General features: G+C 44.9%; 1 long non-coding RNA gene across 2 annotated transcripts; it reads right to left on the bottom strand.

Annotated features, from left to right (window-relative positions):
• Positions 1–832: 832 nt before the first annotated feature.
• On the bottom strand, positions 833–4,226 carry LOC109732445 (uncharacterized). 2 transcript variants are annotated; one of them, XR_002225409.4, is made up of 5 exons: positions 3,767–4,226; positions 3,601–3,697; positions 1,790–1,868; positions 1,547–1,711; positions 833–1,021 (listed from the first exon to the last, which is right to left on the bottom strand). It is a non-coding gene; the product is annotated as an uncharacterized lncRNA (long non-coding RNA). The 2 variants fall into 2 exon arrangements; XR_005763662.3 differs by having other exon boundaries at positions 3,601–3,691; positions 3,767–4,144.
• Positions 4,227–18,873: the final 14,647 nt, after the last annotated feature.

Below are 18,873 nucleotides of genomic sequence, written 5' to 3'. Positions count from 1 at the left end.
AAGGATCCGGGTCTATTGCCACAAAAGCATTTGTCGCAATAAGTACCCAATTGTCGCAACAGGTACCTATTGCCACGACATGGTGTTCGTTGCCAGCCGTTGCGACAGGACGCATGGTAATAGGTTATTGCCACAAAAACATAAACTTGGCAAGAAAGCGTGCTATTGCAACAACCATGTTGCAAGTTGCCACATTTTTTCTCGTGGCATCGTGCACTTGATGCCACAATTTGGTTTGTGGCAATAGCTTAATGCAACACGTAGCGAACCGTGGCGATTTAGTTGTTTGTGGCGATAGGCATTTGTGGCAATAACCTATACCGACAACTCTTTTTCGCGGCGTGTGCTCTTCCGTGGCAATACTCAATTGTGGCAATACCCTATGGCAACAACTCTTGTTTTTGTGGGTATAGTCCTTTCGCCACGAACCCTATGTTTGTGGCAGTAAAGTATGGCAACGACTCTTTCAGACGTGGTAATACTAAAATTGCAACATACTCCTTTTGGTGGTGATAAATAGTTATCACAACAGGCAGACTGTTTGTGGTGAGAGGTTGTTGCGACAATATGAACGTTTCATGGCGAAAGGCCTATTTCAACAAAACTGAATTCCATGGCGACAAGTAGTTATCTCAACGGACTGAGTTTTTGTGGTGATAAGTTATTGCAACTATATGAAGTGTTTCGTCGCCACAGCCTAGTGCTACAAAACAGGTCAGCTGGCGACTAAGATTTGACGCAACGCTAATTTTTCGTGTTGCCAACATGTTGCAACCAAAAGTAGTTTGTTGTAATAGCCTACTGTAACCGAAAAAAATATACAGGCATTCAATTACAAAATTCAAATAATGCATATATGATGTAGATTCATCAGACATCAAAGTTCGCATACCCAATATCCATCACAATAAACTGTAACATAATTTAGCATGCATTCAACATACTGAATGTGCCATCCTATTTAAGAGCAAAGATTAAATTGTCCGTGGTCTATAGTCCATTCCAGCTAAATCTTTGGATCCTGCTATGAAGAAATCAGAAATTTATTTAGCTCAAGTTAATTGAAAATAGAAAATACTTAGTCAGGAAAATAAAGAAACAACACAACGACTAATTAGCAGAAAGATATAACCACTATCATGACAATTGTATAATTACTATATTCGTGCATGCATGGGTATCTTCCTGACAAATTGTCATGACCACAACAGCTAGCAAGCAAATTCTTGTGCCTGTTGTACTACTCCATCAACAATTAGGTGCTATGCAAAAAGAATTGGATAATTTTACAAAAGATTTTGTAGTTCAAACACAAGAATAATTACCTAAATTAATCAAACTAAATTTCTCCGAAACAACTACATGCCGGCGCAAGTTCACAATTTCTAATTAAGAGAAAACTGTTCTATTTCTGGCTTCCCTACTGTATGTGCTTCAGCAACAAAAAAAGTACAATAGTGCAAGCAAGTAGATGATTGCACATTATGAAGGCCATTTACGTATCAAATAAAGACCAACATGAAGACAAACCAAGCTTGTGACTTACCATTGCTCGAAACATTCGAAAATTCATTGTTGCAACTTGTATGAGCGTATTTGGAGCAATTACATTGTGCCTTGTACCTAGAGTCCCAGTAGTACTAGCGGTCTGTAAAAGAGAATTTTGCAAGTTTGGATTCCTATTTTATTTGCCAGTCCTTTTCTTAGGCATCTGCAAATAGAAGTGCACTTTCAGCAATGCAAGTAAGCAAACAAATCTGACAAGTTCGCAAGCATATGACATAATCACCTTATGTGTTTGCGTCTGTTGGGCTCCCATCTGTTGGATCACCAGTAGGATCTTGCGTTGAATTCATCATTGTGCCCTTCTGTACGTAATATCATAATTTGAGTCAATTTCAGAAGAAACGCGATACTTAAAGCAGGCATAAAAAAGTAACCGGAAAAATATCTATTCAAGTCTATACTGAAGCTGTTGTAAGCAAAACTAAGCTAGGCTTCAAAGATTAAATGAAATCAAATTGTGTTATAGCGTGCAGAACAGAAGTCTTTTAGCATAACATATGTCTATAATTTTGATTTAGAAATTGAAAGCTAGGCTTCAAAGATCAAACGGAACATATATATGTGTACATCAATAAAAGGTAATCAAGTGTATACTAAAGCTGTGAGGCATACACATGACACACCAATTAGAGCCCATCCTGACAAGGCTATTTCCAATACATACAGATGCAGTAACCTAGCCCGAATGTGGTAAGCAAACTACCAAGGTTAAATAAGCTGAATGTGGCAGTATGCTTTAGTATAGGCACATACGCTTTTAAGAAGTCCGGACAGTGGTTCTGGTATTAGCTTGGTAATATTTTACATAGTGAAAAGGAAAACTTGGGACTATTTACACCAAATGTGGGACACTCCAAAATACAAAAATAAATTAGTCGTGGTCGTGGCCGTGGCCGCTATGGCTGTGGTCACCGTGGCCGAGGCCGTGACGGCATTGATGACAGCAGGTCAACCGTCTCTCAGCTCGGCATGAGTGCCGCCACCACCGCCAGCGAGGGGGCATGTTGCATCCCCGGGGTTGTTGCAGTGGCGGATCCAAGAATTCATCTTTGGGTGTTAAAAAATTCACCCTAACATCAACTCTTTTTTTTTCGTTTCAGCCTACATTTGCTTTTAAAAAATTCATTTGTTATTCTTTTATTAATGGAATCAATTACATCAGGACAGTTCTATTTACAAAGATACATCTCTAAATCCAAACAGAAGCTACACATGAATGCAATTTCAAATTGGAACTTTGGAGGGGATTGGTGAACTGTTGGCTTGCTTAGACTAGTTTATCTGGACTGAAGCTGAGTTGTTAACTCACTCCGCGTACTCTCTGAAGTCTGAACTCAAGCATGTACGCAGTACTTTTTGTCATATACCTATGCCAAATATATTGCTGGAAAGGGGGCACTGCCATGGCCATGTCGTCCACCGCCTCCTGCTGCCCCTCCTCGTCTCCCCATGGCCGCCAAACCAAGATGGCTTGGTCTAAAACACTTAAACTATAATCTAGTTGGGTTGGAATCTAAATGCAGTCTGTACACATTGCTTGCACATGTCAAATGAGCGATGAATGAACTACTTTTCCAGCACAACAAGCAAACACTCCATTCACAATAGAAGAAAGTCTGATTTTACACAAGCAAAGGTTAAAGTTTGAATGTTCAGTGGCACACATAATATAACAGTAAAAAAGACACAATTGTAGCATCAGATTGGCAGCAAGATTTTCTTATTCTTGGGCATGGAGAGCTCTAAATAAACTGAACCAAGCCAATGGATTGGCGTAAGCAGGACCAACCCAAAACCATGGCAAAAAGATGGTTGAAAGCTAGCTCAGTTGATGAATTTGTTACAGCTGAAAAAAATAGGGCCTAGACCATCTCTGAAACCAACCATCCCTGCATGTACATAGTAAACTGAAACCAAATCCAAGCTACTCCATGGATAGGATATGATAGGATCGTCAAAGCAAACTAGTTTGTTAGCTATAGGAAGGGGGGGGACTAAAACGCTGCAAGGAGGAAGGAAGGGTCGTGGCCTTACCACCGCTTTGGTGCAGGGGCGCCGGAAATGGCTGGCAGTGGCGGATCGGACTAAACGGGAAGAGAAGGGACGCGTCCCTGCATCTATCGAGCTGCAGCTGCGTGGCGAAGGAAATCAGGGGAGGAGATCAAATCAAATCGAAGAGAAAGGATGGGCGAGGGTTGACCTTGAAGCGCAGCCATGTGTGTGCCCACGTGGCTCTCATGGCCTCCATCGACGGATGGTCGATCTGGGATCGGAGGAAGCAGCCTCCCACGTTGACCTCCGTCATGGGATCCTTGACGAAGCCCTCTTCTCAGCCATGGGAGGAAGCTGGATAGGGAGGAAGAGGACGCCGGTTCTGGCCGTGGCAGATCTGACCGCCGCCCGACCCGCATCAACGGTACCGGCGCCACGTGCACTAGGTTCGCCTTAAGGGAAGTCCCCGCCTCTGGGGACGAGGATGTCGTCGCGGCGGTTGCGGGACGCATAGGGGCAGATGGCCATGGATGGGGAGGTGGCGGCGGTCGTGGATGGGGAGGGGGAGGATCTGAAAGAGGAGGACGGCGAGATCAGGGGAGTCGGGGCGGACAAAGGGGAAGGAAGAAGCCGGCGGAGATCTACATAGGAGTTGACTGCTTGCCGTTGGATCACGGAAGAGTAGACGGTCTGGATTTGTGATCCGTGGGTGGGCTCGCTCCACCAATCACATCGCAAGTTCTTCCTCTCGCTGGATTGCCACGTCAGCACCATCCATCCATCACGGTCTAAATGGTGTATAAGAACGGAGCAAATTGTTCGAACCATGACGATTATGGTGACGGTCTCTCTTTGTCTGTCATGATGGGTCTATGATTTGGGGTGCCATCCTCATGTTGCTTATATATGACGGATTTTGCGACGAACCAGATAAATCGTCATAAATAATGCAGTTTCTGGCAATATCATCACAATTCCATCATGGATTAACATGTTTTTTGTAGTGGGATGACCGGGTGAGCGGTACGGGTTCGAGAGAAGGTGCGGAAGCTGCCGGGGAAGAAGAACCAGCGGCTGGTGCACGCGCGGGTGCGGGTCGGCGCGTCGCTCGAGGCCGTCTGGGCCACGCTCACCGACTACAAGGACCTCGCCGGTTTCATCCCCGGCCTCTCCGAGTGCCGCCTCCTCCAGGACGCCGCTTTCGCCCGCCTGTAGGTGCTGCGATGCACATCTATAAGGAGGAGATTTGGGAGAAAGGAATAACTTGAGGTAGTGTTCGTTCGATGGACTCTGGTCGGTGTGGTTCGTAGTGTCGATGCCGACATGACACCGTGAGGACCGAGGAACCCGAATGAGAGAGCTCAGATCCAATCTTGACAATTTGTCGCTCCCGGGCTGCCAACTCACCCGGGCTTCTAGTGCGAGGACAACGCCGATCCATATAATCCAATCCAAGGAAGACCCGATGACCATGCCGAAGTAGAACCTCGCAAGGGAAAGATTGGCGTTGTGAGAATCACATGGCAGAAATAGTAGCTATCGCCTATCAGGGCATACTAGAACCTCGCATGAAAATACCTACACCAAGAACATATATAGATTGTCTCCGTCGAAGGTGTTGTGGTTTCCACACATATGGGGAGAATAGAGCCATAGCTCATCTGTCTTATCATCATCTCTGTCCTAGATCAAGTAGTTTATACACACATAGATAGGGGATCATCATGTTAATCATGTTAAGTATCATGATTGGATTGGAAATATAGGATAGCCGGATGCATTGGGCTCGCCGGCTGCGTCGTGCTCGCCAGCTGCCTCAGCTCGGGCGCGACTGCTGCTTTGGTCACTCGAGCCTTGCTGCCCGAGCTGACACGCTCGTCTGCACGTCGTCCGACGCCATCCATCGTAGCCGGCTTCATCTTGGACTCCGCCGCCACCCCCGCCTCCACCAAGCAGCGTCGTCGACCTCGTGCGGGCCCGCCCGCCCATGATCCGCCTCATCTACGCCGTGCGGCCGATCTGGCCCGTCGGTGGCGTGCGCCTCCGCAGGTCCCGTGAAGACTCTCCCTAGTACAATGCGCCCCTCCATCGATCGAGCATCGGGCTGCCACCGCCCCGTGGTTCCCCCACGACTGCACCGGCTCGCCCGCCACCACTGCATCACCCCTTCGGATCGTAGCCTCGCTGCACATGGTTCCTCCGGCTGCATCGACACTCGCGCTGTCGTTGCATCGCCCCTTCGAGTCATACTGCGTGTGGCACATGGTCTACACCGCTGCCCTGAGGTCTTCACGCCAATATATTTGGCATTTCCCAACGAGCAAACCCTAGCTAACCGATCTGGCTAGCTAACCGTAACCAGCGCTCCTGGGTTACCAACTCACCGGGGCTTCTAGTGTGAGGACGATGCCGATCCAACATAATCCAATGCCACCACATATATTCGGCATTTTCCAACTAGCAAACCCTAGCTAACTGATCTAGCTATCTAACCGTAACTAGCTCTCTCGAGCTACCAACTCATCGGTGCTTCTAGTGCGAGGACGACGCCGATGCAATATAATCCAATCCAAGGAAGACCATGTTTATACTGTAAAATAACCATCACATACATCGAAGCAACCGATACAAACGGACGCCACACACACCCAAGGCAAGATACATGAATGACGGGCACCGACACACAACCTCAACGACTACCAAGCACCTATAAGATGTCCAAAAAAGGGATCCGGATAGAGCCAACGGAGACCACCAGCGCGAGGAGCAATCATCTTGGAAGATGTGCGACGGACATGCCGTACCGAGGACTCCAAGACGATGCCTCCAGGAAGGGCACGACCACGAACGTCGTCATCGTCCGATCCGAAGATCAAGTTTTCACCCAGAGTAAGATGGAAGGAGTGGGAGGAACACGACGTCCATGGACGCCTTCACCGTCAACCAGTGAACGGACTGGGTATGTACCACGGTGGTTCAACCCCTCCGCCGCAATCCCGGTCCGCCAACCACCCGCAGCCAATTAGGAAGGTGTTGTTTCATCATGGATCTACACTTAGGTTGGGATATGTCAAAAATTTGTGCCTTGGTCAACTGTCGGTCAAAGCAGGAAAATTTTGGCCAGTTCTGAACTACATGTCACAGAAACCTCATGCGACCCTCACTTTAAAACTATTAGGTTATACTCTTGTCTCAGAACATAAGTACTGATGGGATGGGTTGATGAGACGGTCGATCTGTATCAGTCTCGATCTTACATTCCGATCTTGAGATGGGCTGATCTCAGTATCTTTCATTTTACCGGACAATTCGTCGAGGGTTTGTCCACACTAGAGCAGGTCCAACATAATTATGCCGCTTTTGTTCAAACGATAAGCATAGAGATTCACCTATGTAAATTAAACAACCCTGCATCCCAACGCTTTCCCTGTCGGATCTGTCCTACTTCGGATCCACACGCAAGGGGGCGAACGAGCCCTGTCGCCTTAGGTTGGGATATGTCAAAATTTGCATATTTATATATTTCTTATTTATACTGATTTATTGCAACGACTCCTGGGTAGATGGACGGAGGGCTCGGGAATGGAGTGCACGGTATTGGAAGCTTTCGACGGAGCCGCGACCAGAGTCGACTCGGTCGTCGAGGGCGACCCGATCATCGAAGGCGACATTAGTGATCACATGGGTGGTGCAGGATGTTGATACATGTCAATTGTTGGCCGACATATGCTACCTACACTACTTAAGTAGGTAAAAGTATGCAACCAAATTACTATATAAAAATTAGTTTAATTTAAAAAATTCAAAAATAACGAGGTCATTTGGATTTGTGGTTTACAAGTTGCAGATAATCAAAGTTTGGTCAATAGAATTACTATCTTCTTTCAAACAGAAAAAGAAGGGCTACGTCGATCACATATTTTAGTAATTTTTTTTGCGTGGACATATTTAAGTAATACTATACGCTATCAGACATTCAAAAAAAAAGTAATATACGCTATCTGGTGGAGCGCGTCCGCGTCCGCGCAATGGATCAGACGCCCTGTCTGTCTGGTGGGTTGCGCCGACGCCAGGCAGACTGATTTTCCCTTGCTTGCTGTTTTATTGGTATGTAGAACCACACATTCGTGGAGGTTCTTGAGCAGAAGAGCAGATCATGATGCAGGTGGTGGACAAACAAAGCAAATGGCAAATTTTCCCTTTCATGATTTACACTTAAATCGACAACGCTATAAATGGGCATCTTAACATGAAACACTAATCAACATACTTGTGGCCTAGGCAACGTACTGTACCAAGTTAGCCAAGCTAATTAAATTGCTCCACCTAGTACATTACTGCAAAACAAATAACTGATATGTCCTGACCAGTTAGTTCTTGGCAGTGAGAGCTTGTTTCCCTTGATACGATCCCAGTTGTCCAACTTGATGGAACACCTCAGGTCTTTGCAAGGCAGTACCTTGGCATCTTTCCTCCGAAGCTCGCTCAGTAGTCAGTATGAGATGCTTGCCAACAAGGTCCTACAACCGGGCACTCAGAATCTTGATTAGAACCCAAAAGTGAAGGGCGTCCGCGAGTGTGCAACGCTTCACACGCGCGTAAGCGAGGGTTCCTCCAAGTTGTGGTACCACTGATGCCCACTTTGCAAGATATGTGACTAAAATGCAACTCAGGTGCAAGTTGTGGTACCTAATGTCTTAATACCTCTGTAAACTAGTACGCCCCTTTAATCAGATCATGCGAAATAGTATAATAAATAAAGGAAAAAAAATTAGGAGTCGAGAATACCGTGCTCCCTTTTTTGGCAACACTAAAGGATTGTTGCATTATGTTTGTACGTATTACCATGAATGCTCAATTTGTCGCAATATGTAATAGTTATAGCAACGCAAATAAGGTGAGGCAAAAAGTCACCCTATTACAACCAATACATGCTTTGTTGCAATAGTATCCATGACTAGCGCCACATGTCAGAGTTGTTGCAACATATGTCTAAATATTACCACAAAGATGTACTTTGCAATTGTTGCAATACCTAACCTTTATTGCAACAAGATGACCAATTCATGCAACGGAACAAACTGTCGCAATATCACTACCATATTACAACGCCGATGCAGCTTGTGGCAATACATGGCTTCTATTGCAACAAAACGAGTACTTAGCGCGATGAAACGAAATTGTGAAATATGTAGATCCTATTACCACGAACTGGAATTTTGTGGTGATATAGCATTTTATTGCAACAAAAGATAGTTGTATCAATAATTTTTGTTGCAATAGACCGGAATCCTTGTAGTGGACGTCGCACGTACCCGAATACATATGTACCGGCCGGCCACGCGTCTATCCGTGTCCGAATACCCGCGTACCTGGCCAAGCTCGGATGCCGGGACACTCGCACGCTCGAGAAGGAATTGGTCCACCTGCCGATACACAACTAGGTACGGATGAGTATAGGCCATATAGGCCACGGTTTTCCGTACTAGTCAAATGGGAAAAAAAATAAAAAATGAGTTCGACGGTACATGGATGATATTATACTATAATGCTTTCAATAGTGATTTTTTTAAGAAAGAAAAGATCATCCAGATATTTTGTCGACCACATGAAACAAATATGTCACATGCTACATGGATGGATAGATAGATATTAGGAAAAAAGAAGTCCAATAAATAATACAGCTCATGAGTTGTACATGTTACTTGATGTCATACTTGCTACATGATGGCTAAGTTTTTCGGTGGTGTTGGACTCAATATATAGCCTGCATATTTCACTATGTTTATTCATATTTGAGTTACCCTGCCCGCTGTTTCTTTTTCTGCGAGACCACCATGTGCTTATTTAGCCAGGAATCAAGATGTGATTTCTGTCTAGCACACAACAGCTTGATTGAGCTTGGTATCACTAATAGAAAAATGGGCTTTCGTTCGGGCCTGGCCAGCACATTAGTCCCGGTTCTTATACGAACCGGGGCCAATGGGTGCATTCGTCCCGGTTCGTGAGCCTAGGTGGCCGGCCGGGGCCTCGTGGGCTTTGGTCCCGGTTCGTCTGGACCCATTTGTCCCGGTTCTAGGCACGAACCGGGACCAATGGGCCTCGCTCCTGGCCCACATCCATTGGTCCCGGTTCCAGCCACGAACCGGGACAAATGATTTGCCTATATATAGTCCATCGCCGGCGAGCAGAGCACTCCACACTGCTCTGTTTTTTGCTGGCCGGCGAGGGGAGGGCATTTGGGTGCTCTAGCTCACCTCCTATGCACATGAGGTGTTCGATGAAATGTCCGAGCCACACTAGTTAATATTTCTTCTCTCGAAACTCGACCTCTGAGCTCCATTTTCCCCGAGATTTTTCTAGGTTTAGCAGTCCATCACGTCCCGTCCCCGTCTTCACCGCCGTCGATCGCCCGCGCCGATCTCGTCGCCGGCACCACTTTGGTGAGCCTCTTGTTCTTATCTTCTTTCTGAAAGAAAAAAAATTCTTACTTGAGATAAATACTTGTCTAATTTTCTTACTTTTATTATTCCTTGTTATTATATAGTGCGATGGTTCTGGTATCCGCCCCCGTCGGCCCTCGTCATGTCTATGATTCGGATGTGGTATATATTATCTTTTTATAACTATTTGGTTCATTTATTGTTTATGACAATTATGCCGACCAACGTGACATAGATTTTATTTATGTAGGAGGTGGTTGAACCGGAAATTCCAACCGATCCTATTGTCGAGAGGTTAAATTTAGTTGAAGAAGAAAACAATTACTTGAAAGAAAAAATAAAAAAAATGAGGAGGAGAAGATGATATTGGAGTTGCATGTTGCGGATGTCTTCGATGATCACAAGATCAAGATGGATGCAATGCGGTTGAAGATTAGAAAGATTAGAAAATATGCCATTCATACCGAGGCTTGGAATCATTATGCCGTTGGATCAATTGTTACCTTAGTTGTGATTATGATCGCATTTGTTGTTGCATTGAAAGGTTTTTCATAGTTTCAATGTATGGTTTAACTAGATGCTCTGGAGAGTTATATGTTGTTCAATTTGAACTATGTATGGACTTTGGTTTTAATGTGATCATGAACTACTATTAATTTGGTCACTTATCTCTATCCATGTTCATTTGTAGTGCTTTTCAATTTCAGGGCCTTATAGCTGAAAGAAAGGGTTGAAAATTGATCATGTGGCTTTGAATGGTGCATTTTGAACACAGAAAAACTATAGAGTTCAAATAAGTTCAAAAAAATGAAATCCCTTTGTAACAGACGAGTTTCCGTATGAAACTCGGATACTTCGAAAGAGATTGTCCATTTAGTTCACGAAGTGCATCCAGTTTTTGCCGTAAGCCTCTCTACTTTCTTGCACATGCAATGTGGGTGAAATGATGATACCATGCCAACTTTCAACCTTTTCAGAGTTCATTTGTAGTGCTTTTCAATTTCAGGGTCTTATAGCTGAAAAAAATAGTAAATGCATGAAAAATAACAAATGAAGTCAGAAAGGGTTGAAAATTGATGATGTGGCTTTGAATGGTGCATTTTGAACACAGAAAAACTATGGAGTTCAAATAAGTTCAAAAAAATGAAATCCCTTTGTAACAGACGAGTTTCCATATGAAACCCTGATACTTCGAAAGAGATTGTCCGTTTTGTACACGAAGTGCATCTAGTTTTTGCCGTAAGCCTCTCTACTTTCTTACACATGCTATGTGGGTGAAATGATGATACCGTGCCAACTTTCAACCTTTTCAGAGTTCATTTGTAGTGCTTTTCAATTTCAGGGTCTTATAGCTGCAAAAATCAGTAAATGCATGAAAAATAACAAATGAAGTCAGAAAGGGTTGAAAATTGATGATGTGGCTTTGAATGGTGCATTTTGAACACAGAAAAACTATGGAGTTCAAATAAGTTCAAATAAAATGAAATCCCTTTGTGACAGACGAGTTTCCGTGTGAAACCCTGATACTTCGAAAGAGATTGTCCGTTTTGTACACGAAGTGCATCCATTTTTTGCCGTAAGCCTCTCTACTTTCTTACACATGCTATGTGGGTGAAATGATGATACCATGCCAACTTTCAACCTTTTCAGAGTTCATTTGTAGTGCTTTTCAATTTCAGGGTCTTATAGTTGCAAAAATCAGTAAATGCATGAAAAATAACAAATGAAGTCAGAAAGGGTTGAAAATTGATGATGTGGCTTTGAATGGTTCATTTTGAACACAAAAAAACTATGGAGTTCAAATAAGTTCAAAAAAAATGAAATCCCTTTGTGACAGACTAGTTTCCGTATGAAACCCTGATACTGCGAAAGAGATTGTCCGTTTAGTACACGAAGTGCATCCAGTTTTCGCCGTAAGCCTCTCTACTTTCTTGCACATGCTATGTGGGTGAAATGATGATACCATGCCAACTTTCAACCTTTTCAGAGTTCATTTATAGTGCTTTTCAATTTCAGGGTCTTATTGCTGAAAAAAAATCAGTAAATGCATGAAAAATAACAAATGAAGTCAGAAAGGGTTGAAAATTGATGATGTGGCATTGAATGGTGCATTTTGAACACAGAAAAACGATGGAGTTCAAATAAGTTCAAAGAAATGAAATCCCTTTGTAACAGACGAGTTTCCATATGAAACCCTGATACTTCGAAAGAGATTGTCCGTTTTGTACACGAAGTGCATCCATTTTTTGCCGTAAGCCTCTCTACTTTCCTACACTGCTATGTGGGTGAAATGATGATACCATGCCAACTTTCAACCTTTTCAGAGTTCATTTGTAGTGCTTTTCAATTTCAGGGTCTTATAGCTGCAAAAATCAGTAAATGCATGAAAAATAACAAATGAAGTCAGAAAGGGTTGAAAATTGATGATGTGGCTTTGAATGGTGCATTTTGAACACAGAAAAACTATGGAGTTCAAATAAGTTCAAATAAAATGAAATCCCTTTGTCACAGACGAGTTTCCGTATGAAACCCTGATACTTCGAAAGAGATTGTCCGTTTTGTACACGAAGTGCATCCATTTTTTGCCGTAAGCCTCTCTACTTTCTTACACATGCTATGTGGGTGAAATGATGATACCATGCCAACTTTCAACCTTTTCAGAGTTCATTTGTAGTGCTTTTCAGGGTCTTATAGCTGCAAAAATCAGTAAATGCATGAAAAATAACAAATGAAGTCAGAAAGGGTTGAAAATTGATGATGTGGCTTCGAATGGTGCATTTTGAACACAGAAAAACTATGGACTTCAAATAAGTTCAAAAAAAATGAAATCCCTTTGTGACAGACGAGTTTCCGTATGAAACCCTGATACTTCGAAAGAGATTGTCCGTTTAGTACACGAAGTGCATCCAGTTTTCGCCGTAAGCCTCTCTACTTTCTTGCACATGCTATGCGGGTGAAATGATGATACCATGCCAACTTTCAACCTTTTCAGAGTTCATTTATAGTGCTTTTCAATTTCAGGGTCTTATAGCTGAAAAAAAATCAGTAAATGCATGAAAAATAACAAATGAAGTCAGAAAGGGTTGAAAATTGATGATGTGGCTTTGAATGGTGCATTTTGAACACAGAAAAACTATGGAGTTCAAATAAGTTTAAAAAAATGAAATCCCTTTGTAACATACGAGTTTCCGTATGAAACCCTGATACTTCGAAAGAGATTGTCCGTTTTGTACACGAAGTGCATCCATTTTTTGCCGTAAGCCTCTCTACTTTCTTACACATGCTATGTGGGTGAAATGATGATACCATGCCAACTTTCAACCTTTTCAGAGTTCATTTGTAGTGCTTTTCAATTTCAGGGTCTTATAGCTGCAAAAATCAGTAAATGCATGAAAAATAACAAATGAAGTCAGAAAGGGTTGAAAATTGATGGTGTGGCTTTGAATGGTGCATTTTGAACACAGAAAAACTATGGAGTTCAAATAAGTTCAAAAAAATGAAATCCCAAACTATGGTGAATTATCAAAGTATTTTCTATTCAATATCATTAAAAGCAAAATGAATTTTCATAAACAACTTTTTTGTTACAAACTTTAATAGCAAAAAGAATTATCACAAAATAAAATAAATAAGTAATTAGAAACAAAATAATATAAACTATAATAAAATATATAAGTAGAAACAAAATAAAATAAAATATAATAAACTTTAATAACATAAATGAAATTTATGAAACTAAAATTATCAAAGTATTTTCTGTTCAAAACATTATAAGCAACCTCTACTACAATTATATAAAATTCATGCAACTAAAATTATCAAAGTATTTTCTATTCAAAATCATTAAAAGCAAATAGAATTTTCATAAAGAACTTTTTTTGTTAGAAACTTTAATAGCAAACAGAATTATCATAAAATAAAATAAATAAGTAATTAGAAACAAAATAAAATTAAATAATATAAGTATTTTGTTGTAAGTAGAAACAAAACAAAAAAAAGCAAAAAAGAAAACAAAAAAACTGGGAAAAAAATAAAAAATTTGCCACCTACTGGGCCACCACGGCCTGAATACGACTAGAAACCCATCAATGGGCCAGGATTCAGGCCCGCAGAAGGCCCAGTAGGCCCATCTGGCATAGTAGTGACAATTAGGCCCGTAAGCCTGCAATAGAGAGGAGCTCGAGAGGGGTGCGGCAGTTGGGCTTATAAACCACTGCGCGCCCCTCTCAACTTGCGAGGTGGGACTAAACTCCCACCACCACGCCGCTGTGCATGGCCTTTGGTCCCGGTTGATGGCACCAACCGGGACTAAAGGTGGGCATTGGTACCGGTTCGTCCCACCAACCGAAACCAATTCCCCCCCTTTAGTACCGGTTGGTGCCACCAACCGGGACCAAAGGCCGCCGCTTCCCGCCCTTTGGACTGCTGAAAAGAGACCTTTGGTCCCGGTTGGTGGCACCAACCGGTACTAAAGGGGGGCATTGGTACCGGCTGGTGGCACGAACCGGTACCAATGCTCTGTGTATATAAGCTGGACTTGTGAAATATTTCATTCAGTTCTTCGATCTGCCTCTCTGCCGCACGCCTCGACACCGACGAACACCTCGACGCCGCCAGGCTGCCGGACCTCGACGTCGTCGCCGCACCTTGCCTGCCCCGACGCCGCCGCGCCCCTGCCGTGCCCCGACGCCGCCGCCGCGCCCTGCCTGCCCCGACGCCGCCGCGCCCCTACCGTGCCCCGACGTCGACGTCGTGCGCCCCTGCCCTTGCCCCGACGCCGCCGATGTGTGCCCCTGCCTAGCCCCGACGCCGTCGCGCCCCTACCATGCCCCGACGACGCCGCCATGCGCCCTTGCCTCGACCTCGACGCCAACGCCGCCGTGCCCCTGCCCTGCCCCGACGCTGCGCCACGCCCCTGCCCTGCCGTCAACGCCGCCGCACCACTGCCCGCCGGACAGGCCGGTACTCCCTCCTCCCTCCCACCCCTCTCCTCTGTCTTTCCATCATGTATGTGATGAAGGTGAAGTTGGTTCAGTGCAAAGCTTCAGAGAATTGCATGTTTTCAGCCATGTCCACAAGGTGTTTGATGAAATGCTAGGGCTAGCTAGGGAACTTTGTTTTATGTGAAACTTGGCAGGATGATGTCTCCTTGGATGTTGGTGAAGATGGTCAAGTTGGTTTGATAAAAGGAAAAACTTGTTAGTGCAAGTTTTATTAAAATTTAGTGCTGGACAGAAACTACATGAATTTTTTTGGTGGACTTGCTAGATGAAATTGGGGCTGCCCTTCTGGACTTAAGGGTTTAGTAGGAAGGACTACAAGATGTAAAAAAATCAGAATTTTTTTAGCAAGGAAAAATAGGGTTGTAGTTCAATGCCAAGATTGGACCAAAATTGAAAAATGGAAGTTGTTCTCAAAATTTTCAAATGACCAAAGTGGGTTTTTGAATAAAAATGATCTATAGGCATCAGAGGACTTCTAAAAAAAAATTGGCATTTGAAAGGAATTATTTGAAATAGTTCTAGTGCAAAAAGGTCATTCTAGAGTTTGAAAATACTAATAAAAGAATTTTTTGAGGCCAAATCATTAAAACAATAATTACTACTGATGTTTTTGTTCATAGCATTTTTTTGTCCATGTATGTATGTATGAATGGATGGATGGATGGATATGGATGTATATACAAAATATTCATATATGATGGTTTTTTTGTACATAGCAATTTTTTTCCATGTATGTATGTTCATATATGAAAAAGTTACATTTAAGAAAAAATAAGAAAATTCTATTTTTTCTTCTTCTCTTCTATCCCGATAACTTCAACACGAGGGGGGGGGGTCGATATACCCCCTCCCCGATAACATTATTTTCCCATGTATGTATTTCGTCGTTGTCGATATAACCCCCTCCCGGATAACTTCGACATGAGGGGCGGTCGATATATATACCCCCTCTCGACCGTGATAACTTATACCACGGGAGCACCCCCCGACCCTCTCGCTCGACCAAAACTCTCGAGGACACCCAAACCCTAGAAAAAAACGATGTCGGTCTCCTACCCCCTCCCGCCGCGCCCCTACCCGATCGACAAACTCTCTTGAGGCCACCCAAATTTCCCAAGTTAAAAGAGCGTTGTCGTCGAGGCCACCCCGAACCCTTGAAGCGTTGTTGAGGCCACCCCAAACCCTTGAAGCGTTGCCGAGGCCACCCCAAACCCTAGAGAAGCGTCGAGGCCATGCCACTAATATGATTCCTTATTGTGCTTAGCTAGCTAGTTCAACATTTGCCACTAATATATCCATCTGTCATGTTTGAATAATAATTGCCATGTTGTAAATATTTGCAGAAACTATGGATCCGCACCCCGAGACGAAGCAAAAGAAGCGGTGTTGGGGGAGATAATCGCACACGGAAGTGATGCCGTCTTGTCGTTTCTCAACGACACATGCACCGATGGTCTGGAAAGACAGGATGAAGAAGCAGGATACGACGATGATCAAACAATGGAGGAGGAAGGACAGCGTGATGACGGCTCTGGTGACTGAATGGAGGGGGAAGGAAACCGTGATGACGGCTCCGGTGACCGAATGGAGGGGAAGGACATCGTGATGACGGCTCCGGTGACCGAACGGAGTCCGGCCAGGTATATATATATATATTAATTAATTAAGCATGTGCTGACTATATAGCTAATTGATGCATTAATTGTTTTTGGTATGTACACATATTAACTCTCTTCTTTTTCTTCTTTTCTAGCCCTACGGAGACGAGGCCCGAAGAGAAAGTTGCGCACGGATGAAAGGTACACGATCATCGAAATTGATCGCGCTGGCCAACCGATTGAACCCCTCCGGACCAAGCAAAAATTTAATGCTCAATGCGGGGTTCTAGTTAGGGACATGATCCCGATCAGCATCAAGCAATGGTTCAAGCCTAAGGACATAGACTCTCAGGTGTCTTATGTCAGCGATATGCAGAAAGCTGATCTTTGGACCGCGCTGCAGGAAAATTTCACCTTCCCGCCAGAGGAAGATCCGGAGAATCCAGTTAAAAAGCCAATGATCAAGGCTTATGCTCATAGGAAGATGGCTGAGCTATTCAAGAGGTGGAAGAATGAGCTGAAATCATCGTTTGTCGACCAAGACAAGACTCCAGAATTCATCGGCCGATTTGAGAAGATCAAAGATCCGTGGCCCGCATTTGTCACCAAAAAGAAATCTGAGAGAGCAGCGAAGATGTCAGCAACAAACAAGAAAAATGCTGCAAAGAAGAAGCATCACCATCGCATGGGGTCAGGTGGCTACCTGAAAGCCCGGCCGTTGTGGGACAAGGCCGAGAATGACCTCATTGATAAAGGGATCGAACCAGAGACGCGACGCTGGTCAGACCGTTGCAGGACTTGGTTCTTCCGGGTTGGGGGAAAATTGGACCCTGTAACAGGGAAGTGCGTTTGGACCAACGAGCAGCTGAACACACCCATCGAGAAGCTTCAGGAGTATATCGAAAAGGCGCAGCAAGGGACGTTCGTTCCGGACAGAGAGAACGACGAGCTCACAGAGGCCCTCGGGAATCCTGAGCACCCCGGACGGACACGAGGCACGCCAGGCTCCCTTTCGTGGAAGGCTGGATTTCCCGACGCGGGCGGTTACAAACGCCAGGAGAGGAAGAAGAAAAGGAGTTGACCCAACTACAGGCGCTGCACGCAAGGGTACAAGCGCTAGAGGAACGAGAGGCAGTTCGCAGCACGCGACCTGCCGAAGCTACACCCGAAGCTACACCGCCATCTCAGTGAAGAAGCAGCGTGGCTTCCACGGAGCTGCTTCAGGAGCCTGTCTTCACGGCTCCTGCTAGCTACCCCGTGGATGCTATCACGGAGTCTCAACATTGCCACCTTATGACGCAGTGGATGGAATTGAAAGTCAAGGCGGTTGTTGGCTCTGTTGCACCTCGTGAACCTGGCGCAACTTTTCACTGCCGGCCGATTCCAGAAGGATATGCTAGGGTGATGGTGGATGAAATCACAGAAGGATTTGAGGATCTCTAGCTTGACCACCCTACGGGTGACGGGGAGACTCGGCTGGGTTCTTGTCTGAAGACTCCATGCCTATGGCGGAAGGAGCTCATCAACCTTCCGAACTGGACGCCTCCGCCTCCTCCTCCTCCTCCTCTGGCGAGTCAGGGCACTCCGCCTCCTCCACCGCCTCCTCCTCCGGCGAGTGACGATCAGGGCACTCAGCCTCCTTCTCCAGCGCGTGGCGGCACTCCGCCTCCTTCTCCGCCTGCGCCGGCGCGCCCGAGCAGCCACCAGCCTCCTCCTTCTCCGCCTCGCCAGCAAGGGTGGAAGAGACCCGCCGCCGCCCCGGCTGCTCCGGCGCGTCGTAGTCCTTCTCTTCCGCCTCGTAAGCAAGCATGAAAGAAGACAGCCGCAGCTGCTCCGTCTGCTCTGGCGTCTAGCAGTACAGCTAGAAGCGGGAGGCAATACAAATACGGTCCACCTCTCAAGCCTCTAGAGAAGTTACCGTACGAGATGACCGTGGAAGAAAACAAGAAGATCGTGCAAAAAGAAGTGAAGGACTTCTTTGAAGGGGCGAAAGCAGAGAGACATCCACCTCCGAAGGAGAAGGTAGATCCGGTGAAAGCAAAGCGCACTATCGATGCCCTGAGGAAACCACCAAAGTCTCTGCCGAAAACCAACTATGAGCGCGTTACTGAAAAGGCATATCTCGAAGCGGAGCGGTCGGGAAGTACTGTTAGTGATCAAAGGTTAAAAGAACGACGAGCAACTGGGAAAAAAATTGCCCAGCTCGGCGAACAAGCGAACCAATCGTGCCCCCCGCTCAATGTGTCTAGCGACATCGTCTCTAATGCTCCG

The sequence above is a fragment of the Aegilops tauschii genome, chromosome 7 (assembly GCF_002575655.3).
Source record: "Aegilops tauschii subsp. strangulata cultivar AL8/78 chromosome 7, Aet v6.0, whole genome shotgun sequence".
In the NCBI taxonomy this organism is placed as follows: domain Eukaryota; kingdom Viridiplantae; phylum Streptophyta; class Magnoliopsida; order Poales; family Poaceae; genus Aegilops; species Aegilops tauschii.
This window is presented reverse-complemented; position numbering and strand designations above follow the sequence as displayed.